Source organism: Marmota flaviventris, chromosome 8 (genome assembly GCF_047511675.1).
Source record: "Marmota flaviventris isolate mMarFla1 chromosome 8, mMarFla1.hap1, whole genome shotgun sequence".
NCBI classification, from domain to species: domain Eukaryota; kingdom Metazoa; phylum Chordata; class Mammalia; order Rodentia; family Sciuridae; genus Marmota; species Marmota flaviventris.
Genome location: NC_092505.1, coordinates 115,004,794 through 115,016,883, shown reverse-complemented (window position 1 = coordinate 115,016,883; position 12,090 = coordinate 115,004,794).

Sequence of the window (12,090 nt, the reverse complement as noted above, 5' to 3'; positions counted from 1 at the left end):
GCTGCAGACGCAGTTAGGGCATGGAAAACTTTACAGGGGCATGGAGATTTACAAGGACAATTATCTAAGGTAATACAAGGAGCTAATGAACCTTACGCTGAATTTGTAGATAGGCTTATTCAGACAGCATCTAGAGTATTTGGAGATACAGAACAGGCAATGCCATTTATAAAACAACTGGCTTATGACCAAGCAAATCGTTGCTGCAGAGAGGTCATCAGACCATGGAAACATGAAGATTTAAACACATATATTAAATTATGTAGAGACATTAATGAACAAGGACAAGTCTTAGCAGCAGTACAACAGGCTTTAGATGCCAGGCCAAAAACATGCTATAATTGTGATCAAACAGGACATTTTAAAAGGAGTTGCCCCATAGGAGGAGGGTTTAACAAGGCTAGGTATCAAAGGAATAGAATACCGGGTATTTGCCCACGATGCCGTAGAGGGAAACATTGGGCTAATGAATGCCATTCTCAAACCACCATAGAAGGTATTCCGTTATCAAAAAACAGACAAGGACCAAGTGTTTACCCACGATATCGTGGAGAAAGGCATCAGGCTCCATTGCCAAAAAACGGACTGGAGGGCCCAATGCTCCGGGGCCCAAAACCACAAATATACGGGGCAGTGGAGGAACCCAGCAACACCATCAAGGTAGTGCCCAGGACGCATTATCCATTAAATCCCTCATCAGACAAACTAGAGGGAGCGCAGGGTTGGACATCTGCGCCTCTGCCAGAGCAGTACTAACTCCAGAGATGGGAGTTCAAATCATTCCCACAGGAGTAAAAGGACCTCTTCCCCAAGGAACAGTAGGCTTATTATTGGGACGCAGTTCTTCAACACTAAAAGGACTTATGATAAGTCCTGGGGTAATTGATCCCGATTATGAAGGTGAAATAAAAATTATAGCTAGTTCTCCAAGAGGTATATCAGTAATTTCACCAGGAGATAGAATAGCACAGTTATTAATAATACCCAGCCTACATGATAAATTTTCCAGTCGTACTGTAGAAAGAGGTTCCAGGGGATTAGGCTCCACAGGTGTAGATTGGGCTATGCTGTCTTTAAATCTAGATTCTCGCCCAATGCTAAAACTAAATATTCAAGGACATGACTTTAATGGGCTACTTGATACAGGTGCAGACCTTAGCATAATATCTCGTCAAGAATGGCCAAAACACTGGCCATTACAACAAGCCACTCAAACGCTTCGAGGCCTAGGAGTGGCAACTAATCCCCATAGAAGTGCAATGGTATTAGATTGGAAGGATCCTGAAGGATGTGAAGGAACTATACAGCCCTATGTATTGGATCATCTTCCTATAAATTTATGGGGACGAGATGTCCTAGATCAATTAGGTTTGACATTAACAAATAACATCAATCCTAATGCGCCCACTACTAGGGCTAGACAAGGCTTTAGGAAAGAAGAAAGATTAAGAGAACAAGAACAAGGTATGACAGCACCAATTCAAATAAATCAAGAAACAAATAGACATGGATTGGGTTTTCAGAAAGGGCCACTGAGACAATCAAAATTACTTGGAAATCAGAAAGACCAGTGTGGGTTCCTCAGTGGCCCCTGACTAAAGAAAAGATACAAATAGCCCATGACCTGGTCAAACAACAATTAGCGGAGGGACATATACAACCTTCCGTATCTCCCCATAATACTCCCATTTTTGTCATTAAAAAGAAATCTGGTAAATGGAGATTATTGCAAGATTTAAGAGCCATTAATAATGAGATGGTTATTATGGGACCTGCTCAATCAGGGATTCCCCAATTGTCTGCTTTACCAAAAACCTGGTATGTTTTAGCTATAGATATTAAAGATTGTTTTTTTTCAATTCCAATTCATCCCGAGGATAGTCCACATTTTGCATTTACTATCCCTGCACTAAATCATGAAGGTCCTGATCAGAGATATGAATGGAAAGTACTCCCTCAAGGGATGGCTAATAGTCCAACTATGTGTCAAATTTATGTTAACAAAGCAATCCAGCCACTTAGAAATCAAAATCCTGAACTACAAATATTTCACTATATGGATGATGTGTTATTGGCACATAAAGATAAAAACACATTGCTAGAATGTTATGCCACACTTACAAATTTATTAAAAAATTATAATCTAGAGATAGCAATAGATAAAGTACAATTAAATCTTCCAATTAATTATTTAGGGGTTTTATTATCCTCAACCATGGTCCGTCCACCCAAAATTCAAATACGAGTAGATCAACTCAAATCACTTAACGACTTTCAAAAGTTATTAGGAGACATAAATTGGATAAGGCCTTATCTAGGCATACCAACAGGAGAGTTGGGACCTTTATTTGATATTCTAAAAGGTCCATCAGATCCAAATTCACCCCGCATGTTGACGCCTGAAGCAAGAAAGGCATTAAAAATCATTGAAACATATATGGAAAATATGCATTTGGATAGAATTGATATAAGTTTGCCTTTATTATTTATTGTACTGCCAACAAAAAATATACCTACAGGAGTATTCTGGCAAGAAGGTCCATTATTGTGGATACATTTATCTTATTCTCCTAATACTATTCTTACTAGGTATCCTGAGGCTGTAGGACAATTAATACTCAAAGGAATAAAAGCAGCCAAGGGAGTGTTTGGGATTTCTCCCAATAAAATTATTACTCCATATACTATAGATCAAATTGATGAGTTAGCTAATGAGTTAAATACTTGGGCAATAATCATGTGTAAATCTAATGTTTCATTTGATAATCACTTACCGTCTAATCCTTTGTTGTCTTTTTGGTCTAAACATCCTGTAGTTTTTCCAAAGATGACAAAAAAAACCCCTATCATGAATGCTCCAAATATATTCACTGATGGGTCAAATAATGGTACAGCAGCAGTAGTTACCCCTGATCAAACTTTTACATTTTTAGTACCCAAACAATCAGCTCAAAAGGTAGAGCTTAATGCAGTATTACAAGCTTTTATGATGTTTAAAAATTCTGTATTTAATTTATTTTCTGATAGTCAGTATGTAGTTAATGCTATAGTATCCCTTGAAGATGCTGGTAGGATTTCCCCTTCTTCTACTGTTTTCTCTTTGTTTTCTACTATACAAAGTCTAATCTGGGACAGAAAAGATCCATTCTTTATAGGACATATCAGGGCACATACAGGATTGCCTGGAGCCCTTAGTTTGGGCAATGAGTTAGCAGATAAAACTACACATGACATACATATTTTCTCCACAATAGAAGAAGCTATAAATTTTCATAAAAGGTTCCATGTCAATGCTAATACTTTACAAAAGCGTTTTAAAATAACTAAAGAACAAGCCCGACATATAATAAAACAATGTCAAAATTGTGTGACATTTTTACCACAAGTTAATCTTGGAGTCAATCCTAGAGGACTGATACCTAACCATATTTGGCAGATGGACGTCACACACTTGCCAGAATTTGGAAAATTAAAATATTTACATGTTACAGTTGATACTTCTTCCGGATTTCTGATGGGCTCCCTTCATGCTGGAGAAAAAACTAAAGATGTTATAGCTCATTGCTTACAAAATTTTGCCACTGTGGGCGTTCCAAAACAGTTAAAAACCGATAATGGTCCTGGTTATACGTCCACCTCTTTTAAACAATTTTGCTCATCATTTGGCATTACTCACATAACAGGAATTCCATACAATCCACAAGGACAAGGCATAGTTGAAAGAGCTCATCAAACTATTAAAATGTACTTATTAAAACAAAAGGAGGGAATTGGAAAGGGGTATATATCCCCCAAAGATAAACTTAAAATAACCCTTTTTACTCTAAACTTTTTAAATTTGGATTCATCAGGGCTTAGTGCTGCGGAAAGACATTTGTATCCAAAAAATGTACATAAGCCTAAGGTACTTTGGAAAGATATTCTAACAGGACAATGGAAAGGTCCTGACCCAGTGATAGTCTGGAGTCGGGGCTCTGTTTGTGTTTTTCCACAGGAAGAACAGCAGCCGATTTGGATTCCAGAAAGACTAACTAAAACAGCTCCTACAGAACAAAAGGAAGATGATTCCACTCAAATCCATAACAGCTGATATCCAGATCTCCAGCTTGGCTATTCTTACATCTGTGACAGTGATTAACCAGGATGTTTTTTTCAATATCTATTTTATTATTGCTTTTTCCCACATCATAAAGTTCTATTTTATTTTTGAGCTCATACAGACCTAGGTTAATGTTTTTTCTGATCAGTTTTTTTTGACTGTGGAGTTTTTGAACATTGCAATGGAGATTTCACCTAGGTAAAGCTACAAGGCCTTTACTATTGTCTTATGTGTTATATGTTACGTGTGCACACTTCTGTTTTGTGTTGTATGTCTGTATGTGCGTATGTCCATATTTCACATATGAGGGGCGCTCATGCACATGGATCCAAAAAAAAATTTTTTTTTTTATTATTCACGTGATTTTAATAGTTTAATTTAATTTGGGTAAACAGCTGTTGAGGATTGTTCTAATATATGAACAAATAGAAGGTTAACAAATCTGTTTGTTTACTTTCACCTTTCCTTTTCATTATATTTAATAATTCTGTTCAGGATAATGTAAATTGTTCTAAATATTGTTTTCTTAGTACCTGTTGAAATGTTACATATTTTTTTTTTAGCATCATTGTCAAAATTCCTATTTTCATCCCAGTGCCGGTGAAGACAAAGATAAAACCAAACTACAACTTCTTTGAGAGTTATCACAACAAACCGTGTAAGCTGATACATCAATGATTTATAACTCAACAAGTAATGCTCAATCAATGAGTCGATTTATTTTGGAAGGATATGGACATATTGATAGATTCCTCTGCTTTGAACTGCTTACAGAACTTGCCTGGACTATGTATCACTTGTATGCTTTATTTTGGGAGGTTATGGACATATTGATAGATTCCTCTACTTTGAACTGCTTACAGAACTTGCCTGGACTATGTATCACTTGTATGCTTTGTGATCTATTTGTTGATGCAGCGAATTATGGTAGTGCTAGCGTATCTTTGCTGATGTGTCACCAGTGATGTAATTTTTCCTAGGAGCCGTTAATTGACTTGGTGTCATGACATTTCTGTATCCTCCTCCCTTCTACTAGTGATGGTCTAATTTTGGGGGCCAACAGAGGTGAGGTAAAGAACCTCACCCCCCCACCGACACCAAGGGCCAAATTTGGGGGCCAACAGAGGTGAGGCAAAGAACCTCACCCCCCCACTGGTACATAGGCCTATCCACAAGTATGGCTATATGCTGGACCGGTAGTCAGTGACGGGTATGATCCAATTGCAGTGGTATCAACCTAAGACAGGAGGCTGACGCCTAAAAGTCAGTTTTCCGATGACGGGTAAGAACCATATGTTGAATTGGACAAACCTAACAGGCACGGTCCCTAGCCAGATTGCTTGTTACTTAAACAGAAGGGGGGAGATGCTAAGAGCCAAGTATATGATGCATGGCATTTTTGGTTGAAAGGTGACGCCAGCTAGCCATTGAGATGATATGATTATGTTAAGATTTGCATTCATATGGATATTGGACTCCTGCTGTTCACCTAGGCCGGCTACGGGACTCCTGGAGAGTTCCCATTGGTTGGGGAAGTACAGTAGGAGGGAGTTCCGGGGGAGGAGCTGGCTCGGCGGGCCGAGAGGAGGCCGCGTGGGTGGAAAGATTCTTCCCGGGCGGTACTGGACATTGGCGGCAGTTTCAAAAAATAAACTTTGTTCCTGCTTGAGTGGCTCGTGATTTTGTGCCCAGCCAGACTGTGGCATTAATGAATCAGCAACTATGTGGGACAGATAAGTGTTGGCATGATCAAAGCCATTTGGACCTTGTGCCAAAATAGGAGAGTCTCTACAGTTGAGGGGTGGTATATTTCTTAGGGAGAATCTGTGTAGCATCTTCCCCTGTCCCAGGAGCCAAAAAGAGTCCCTTCCATGAGACTCCAGTATCTTGGCTAGGGCATGATCTCATTCTTGTCAAAGGGGTTCTCCCTCAGGAATTCTCAAGCCTCTAAAATTTCTTGTTCCTTAAATTCATGTTCCCCTGTGGAATAAAGTGCCTCTCTCCCTGAAGATAGTAACAGTGTGTACACTGATAATTGGAAACAATGTGGCATCCTTAGAAGACTAATGTTAAAAGAGTCTCACTAACAAAAGTTTAAATTTTAAAGCAGTGTCCCCAACTTTTTTCATCTCATACAACAGATGAAGCTCGTGTTTGAATAGGCAAAACTGTCTGAAGTCAGGGCCTCAGTCCCTGTACACCTGAGGACCAGGAACACCAATATCACAGGCATAGTGTGAGCCCTGCATGGAAGAGGCTCTGCTCCCCAGCACAGGGTGAGCTGATCTGTGCCATGGACCTCTATGCTGTCTGGCAAACCCGTGAGCACAGGATGTTTCTAATGAATAAAATAAAATTCATAGGGTTGGAAGGAAAATTGATTATATAGAAATATAGTTCACAAATACTTTTTTAAGTATGATGTAGTAATATATACGTTTCTTTATTAAAGCCTTAAACAAGATCAAAAGCAATTTCAAAGAACCTATGAGTACAAATAATGTTTCAAGATCTTTATAACAATTGCATTGTAATAAGAAATTATCTGTCATCTGTTAAGGACAAAGAAATGGGAGTTGTCAGTACTACAGAAGTTTGTAGTCTGTGTCCATATTTAAAGGAAAGGCTAAACTTCAGACAGAAATGAATAAAGGTGGCTCATGCCTGTTGTCCCAGTGGATAAGGAGGCTGAGGCAGGAGGATCACAAGTCCAAGGCTAGCCTCAGCAACTTAGCAAGGACCTAAGCAACTTAGTAAGACCCTGTCTCAAAATAAAATATAAAATGGGCTAGGGATGTGATGTGGCTCAGTAGTTAAGCACCTGTGGGTTCATTCCATGGTACCAAAAAAATAAAAATTAAAAAAAAAGAATCACACAGAAGTAAATAAAAATAAGGATGTAATTTTTTCAAACTCCAACTCTTGGACCTCCTGAATTTTCTTCATGGATCCAAGCTATGTTGATTGATTCAGGGACATATATAAATATGCATATTTTATTTATTTATTTATTTATTTATTTTTAGCATATTTTTTTTTACAATAGTTCTTTTTTCTTGTCCTTTGAGGATTAGGGTTTCCGGTTTGTGAATTTTAGTTTTGTTTACTTTGGTTGTTGTTTCTGCTGATTGTCTTTCTCTTCTATCATCTGCTGCTAACAGTCAAGTTCTCTTTTCTTTTTCCCTCTCCCTTTATTTTTTCTATTTTCCCCTGCTTGTTTATAAACATTACCTGCTGCATCTCTTCAGCTTTCTCTCTGTTCATATTTTGAACATCATCTAAATTTTCTTCTACCTCCTATCACATACATTTTCTTTCCTCTTAATTAACTGTATTTTTACTCTCTTTTAGAAGTATTTGGTTTATATAGCTCCTGCCCCCACAATTAACATTTTTGCAGTTATTAGTACCATGGATGACATAGTTGACATCTACTATTTACTTTAATGCCAGATCTAGTTCACAGTTATTTATTGTTCATGCTGTTGAAAATTATTGATCCTCCCATTCCTGTTTATGTGGTTACAGTGGTGTGGATGTCAGTAGGCACCAGGTATTTATTTTTATGCTATATATTGTTTGTTCCAGCTGTGGTATTGTTTGTTTTCCCCCTTTCTGTGGGGCTCTGGAGATTTACAGGAATACTACAAGTTCACAGGTAAAGGCTCTGCCGCTGAATTAAACCCAACCAAAAAACAGTGCACCTTGCTCCACACACGAATTAACCACACCCAAACTTTAGTGATACTTTAATACAAAAAAAAACAGAAGACACCAACATTACTAGGTCCCAAGGAGGAATAGTTAAGGGTAGAAATTCATGTCCCACTCATAGACATCCAATCCTATAACAAAAAGAGAGAGAATTAACACAAAGGCTGTGGATACCACACCTATTAGGGATCTGAATCTAGATTACTATTACTAGATTACTATTACATGCATGTTGGAAACAAGACTGTGCCCTCAAAAGGCCCACATATAAGATTGAAAGGGAAATCCATCCCAACCGATGCATAAAACCCAACTCAGAAATATAAGAAATATGAAAAAACAAGGTAACCTGATGCCTCCTAAAGTCCATAATTTAACAGAATCTGACTCCAAAGATATTAAAGTAGATGAAATATCAGATAAAGAATTCAAAAAACTAATTATAAAAAAAGATCAATTAATTCCAAGAGAACACAGAAAAACAACCAAATGAAATATGGAATCCAGGACAGGTTATAAATGAAAAATTCAATATGTAGGTACAGATATTGAAATAACACCAAAGAGAAATCTTGGAAATGAAAGGCACAATAAATCTAATAAAATGTTCAGTTGAAAGTCTCTCTAATAATGTAGACCATACTGAAAACAAAATATAGAAGCTGAAAGACAATATGGTCGGCCTTGAACATTCGGAAAGTATTAAAGAAAAGAAAATAAATAACCATGACAAGAACATACAAGAACTCTGAGACACCAAGAGATTAAACTTAAGAATCCTTGGAATTGAAAAGGATTGTGAGATATGGACTAATGGAATAGATAACATCTTCAAGGAAATAATCACAGAGACTTCTTCAAACCTTGAGTATGAGATGCCAGAAGCATTCAGAACCCCAAACAAACAAGATCAAAAAAGAACTGCACTATGGCACATTATAATTAAAATGCCTAACATACAAAACAAGAATAAAATTTTAAAAGCCTCAAGAGAAAAACATCAGGTCACATTCAGAGGCAAGCCAGTCAGAATTACTACAATTTCTCAGCACAAACTCCAATTCCAGGAGGACTTGGAATGATGTGTTCCAAGTCTTGAAGGAAAATAACTTCCTACCCTAATTGCTATATCCAAGAAATCTATTCTTCAGAATTGAAGGAAAAATTAAAAACCTGTCAAGATAAACAGAAATTAAAAATAATTTATGACTACCAAGCTGGCACTGCAGAAATAATTAAAGAAATAATTCACACTGAAAAAATCAAAAACAAACTCCAGGGCTCACAAATGAACAAATTTTATTTGGAGAATAGCTAAGCAAATGAGAAGCAGGGCCATATTAAACGTTAGAAATAAATAAAAATAGCAGGAATTAATAAACATTTTCTCAATAATAACATTAAATTAAGTATATCTTTTAACTCTCCAAATAAAAGACATGGGTAGGCAGAATGGATTAGAAAATAAGATGCGACTATTACAGGCAAAGACAGACACAGACTGAAAGTGAAGGGATACAAATTGATATACCATGTGAATGGAGCTTCCACAAAAGCAGAAGTAGCTACCCACATACCCAGCAAAGATTTCAAGTCACAAACAGAAAATACAAAGGAGGTCACTTCATATGGCTAAAGGGAACAGTCCAACAAGAAGTTATATTGACAGTACATATTTATGCCTCAAAAATTGATGCACCCAATTACATAAAATATACACTATTCAAATCAAAGACTCTATTAGACTCCAGTACAATAATACCGGGTGATTTCAACATATCTTTCTTATCAATGGACAGGTCATTCAGACATAAATTCAGAAAAACTCTTTGGATCTGTGAATCAAAATGGCAAAAATTATAAGTCAAATGAACTTAACAAATATCAATAGAATATTTCATTCAACACAACAGCAGAATATACCTTCTCAATGGCCATTGGAATTTTTTCCAAGATAGACCATATTTTAGGCCACAAAACAACTCTTAGCAAATATAAAAATAGTGATCTAATTCCTTGCATCTTATCAACTTATAATGGAATAAAAATAGAAATCAAGAAAATAAACTCCTACAATAACTATATAAACACATGGAGATTGACCAATATACTTTTGAATAATGAAAGAATGATAGAAGAAAACAGGGAATAAATTCTTAAAATTCTTAAGTCCAATAAAAATACCAATACAACATCTCCAGAACCTGTGGGCCACTGTGAAGGCAGTTGTAACAGGAAAATTCATACCATAAGTGCCTATATAAGCAAATCAGAAATATCTCAAATAAACAACCTAGAGATGTATTTCAAAAACTTTGAAAAACAAGAACAAACTAATTGCAAAACCAGTAGAAGGAAGGAAATAAGATCAGAGCCAAAATCAATTAAATTGAGGACAGAAAAAAAAATAAAAGGACTAATGAAATGAAGAGTTGTTTTTTTAAAAAGACAAATAAAATTGATAAGCTCTTAGCCAAACTAAGCAAAAGAAAAAAGAGAAAAACCAAGTTAATAAAATTAGAAACAAAAAAGGAGAAATCACCACAGAAATTCAGAAAAGCATTGAAGACTATTTTGAAAACTTATACTCCAATAAATAGGAAAACCCAGAAGAAATTCATACATTTCTAGACACATATGACCTACCAAAACTAAATCAAGGAGGACATGGAAAACCAAAACAGAATAATAACTAGAATTGAGATACAAGCAGTAATAAAAAGTCTTCCAACAAAGAAGTCAAGTCTCAAAATTCAACTCCCATTCATGATAAAACACTAAAGTAACCAGAGATAGAAGGAATCTACCTCAATGACATGAAGGGTATATACTATAAACCCAAAGCCACCATCATAATGAATGAGGAAAAACTGAAAGCATTTCCTTTAAAATGAAGAACAAAATACGGATATCCACTCTTACCACTCCTATTCAATACATTTCTAGAAATTCTAGCAAGAACCACTATACAAGATTTTAAAAAATGGATAAAAATAGAAAAGGAAGAAGTAAAATTATCACTTTCTGCAGATGATACAACCCTGTACTTACAATATTCAACAAGCTTCACCAGAAGACTAAAAGCTACACCAGAATACTGCTAGAGCTAATAAACAAATTCAGCAAAGTAGCAGGTTACAAAATCAACATAGAAAACATCAATATCTTTTCTACATGCCAATAATTAATGTGCTGAGAAGTGAATCAAGAAAACCATTCCATTCACAATAGCATCAAAAAATAAAATAAAATACCTAGTTATAAATTTAACCAAGTAGATGAGAGACCTCTATAATGAAAATTGTAGAACATTGAAGAAAGAAATTGAAGGAGACACAAGAAAATGGGAAGAACTACCATGTTTATCAATAGACAGAATTAAAATTTTTAAATGACCATACTATCAAAAGCAACATACAGATGAAATTCAATCCCCATCAAAATACCAATGACATTCCTCACTTAACTAGAAAAAGTAGTCCTAAAATTCATTTGGAAGAATAAAAGAACCAGAATAGCCAAAGCAATTCGAAGAAGAAAGAAAGAGAGGGGGGGCGGCAGGCAGAGAGAGAGAGAGAGAGAGAGAGAGAGAGAAAGAAAAAAAGAAAGAAAGAAATGTATATATGTATGTGGAAGGCATCACAATACCTGATTTCAAATTATACTACAGAGATATAGTAACAAAAACTTCATGGCACTGGTATAAAACAGACATATATGCCAATGGTACAGTATAGAAGACACAGAAACAAACCCACACATCTACAATCATCTGATCTTTGACAAAGGTACTAAAAACATACATTAAAGAAAAGACAGCCTTGTAAATAAATAGGGCTAGGAAATCTGGTTATCCATATGTAGAAAAATGAAACTAGACTCTTATCTCTCACCCTGCACAACAATCAACTCAAAATGAATCAAAGACCTAGGAATTTAATCAAAAACTATGAAACTCCTACAAGAAAATGTAGGGTCAATACTCCAATAAATAAGTGAAGGCAACAGCTTTCTCAATAAACACCTAAAACTCAGAAAATAATGCCAAAAGTTAATAAATGAGATGACATCAAATTTAAAAGTTTCTGACAGCAGAGGAAACAATTAAGGATGTGAGGAAAGAACCATTCTGTATAATGGAAAAATCCCTTGCTGCCTATTCTTCTGGCAGAGGATTATATCCAAAATATACAAAGAACTCCAAAAATACCCAAACATCAAAATACCAAATAACCCAATTAAAACTGGACAAATGGCCTAAACAAACTCTTCTCAAA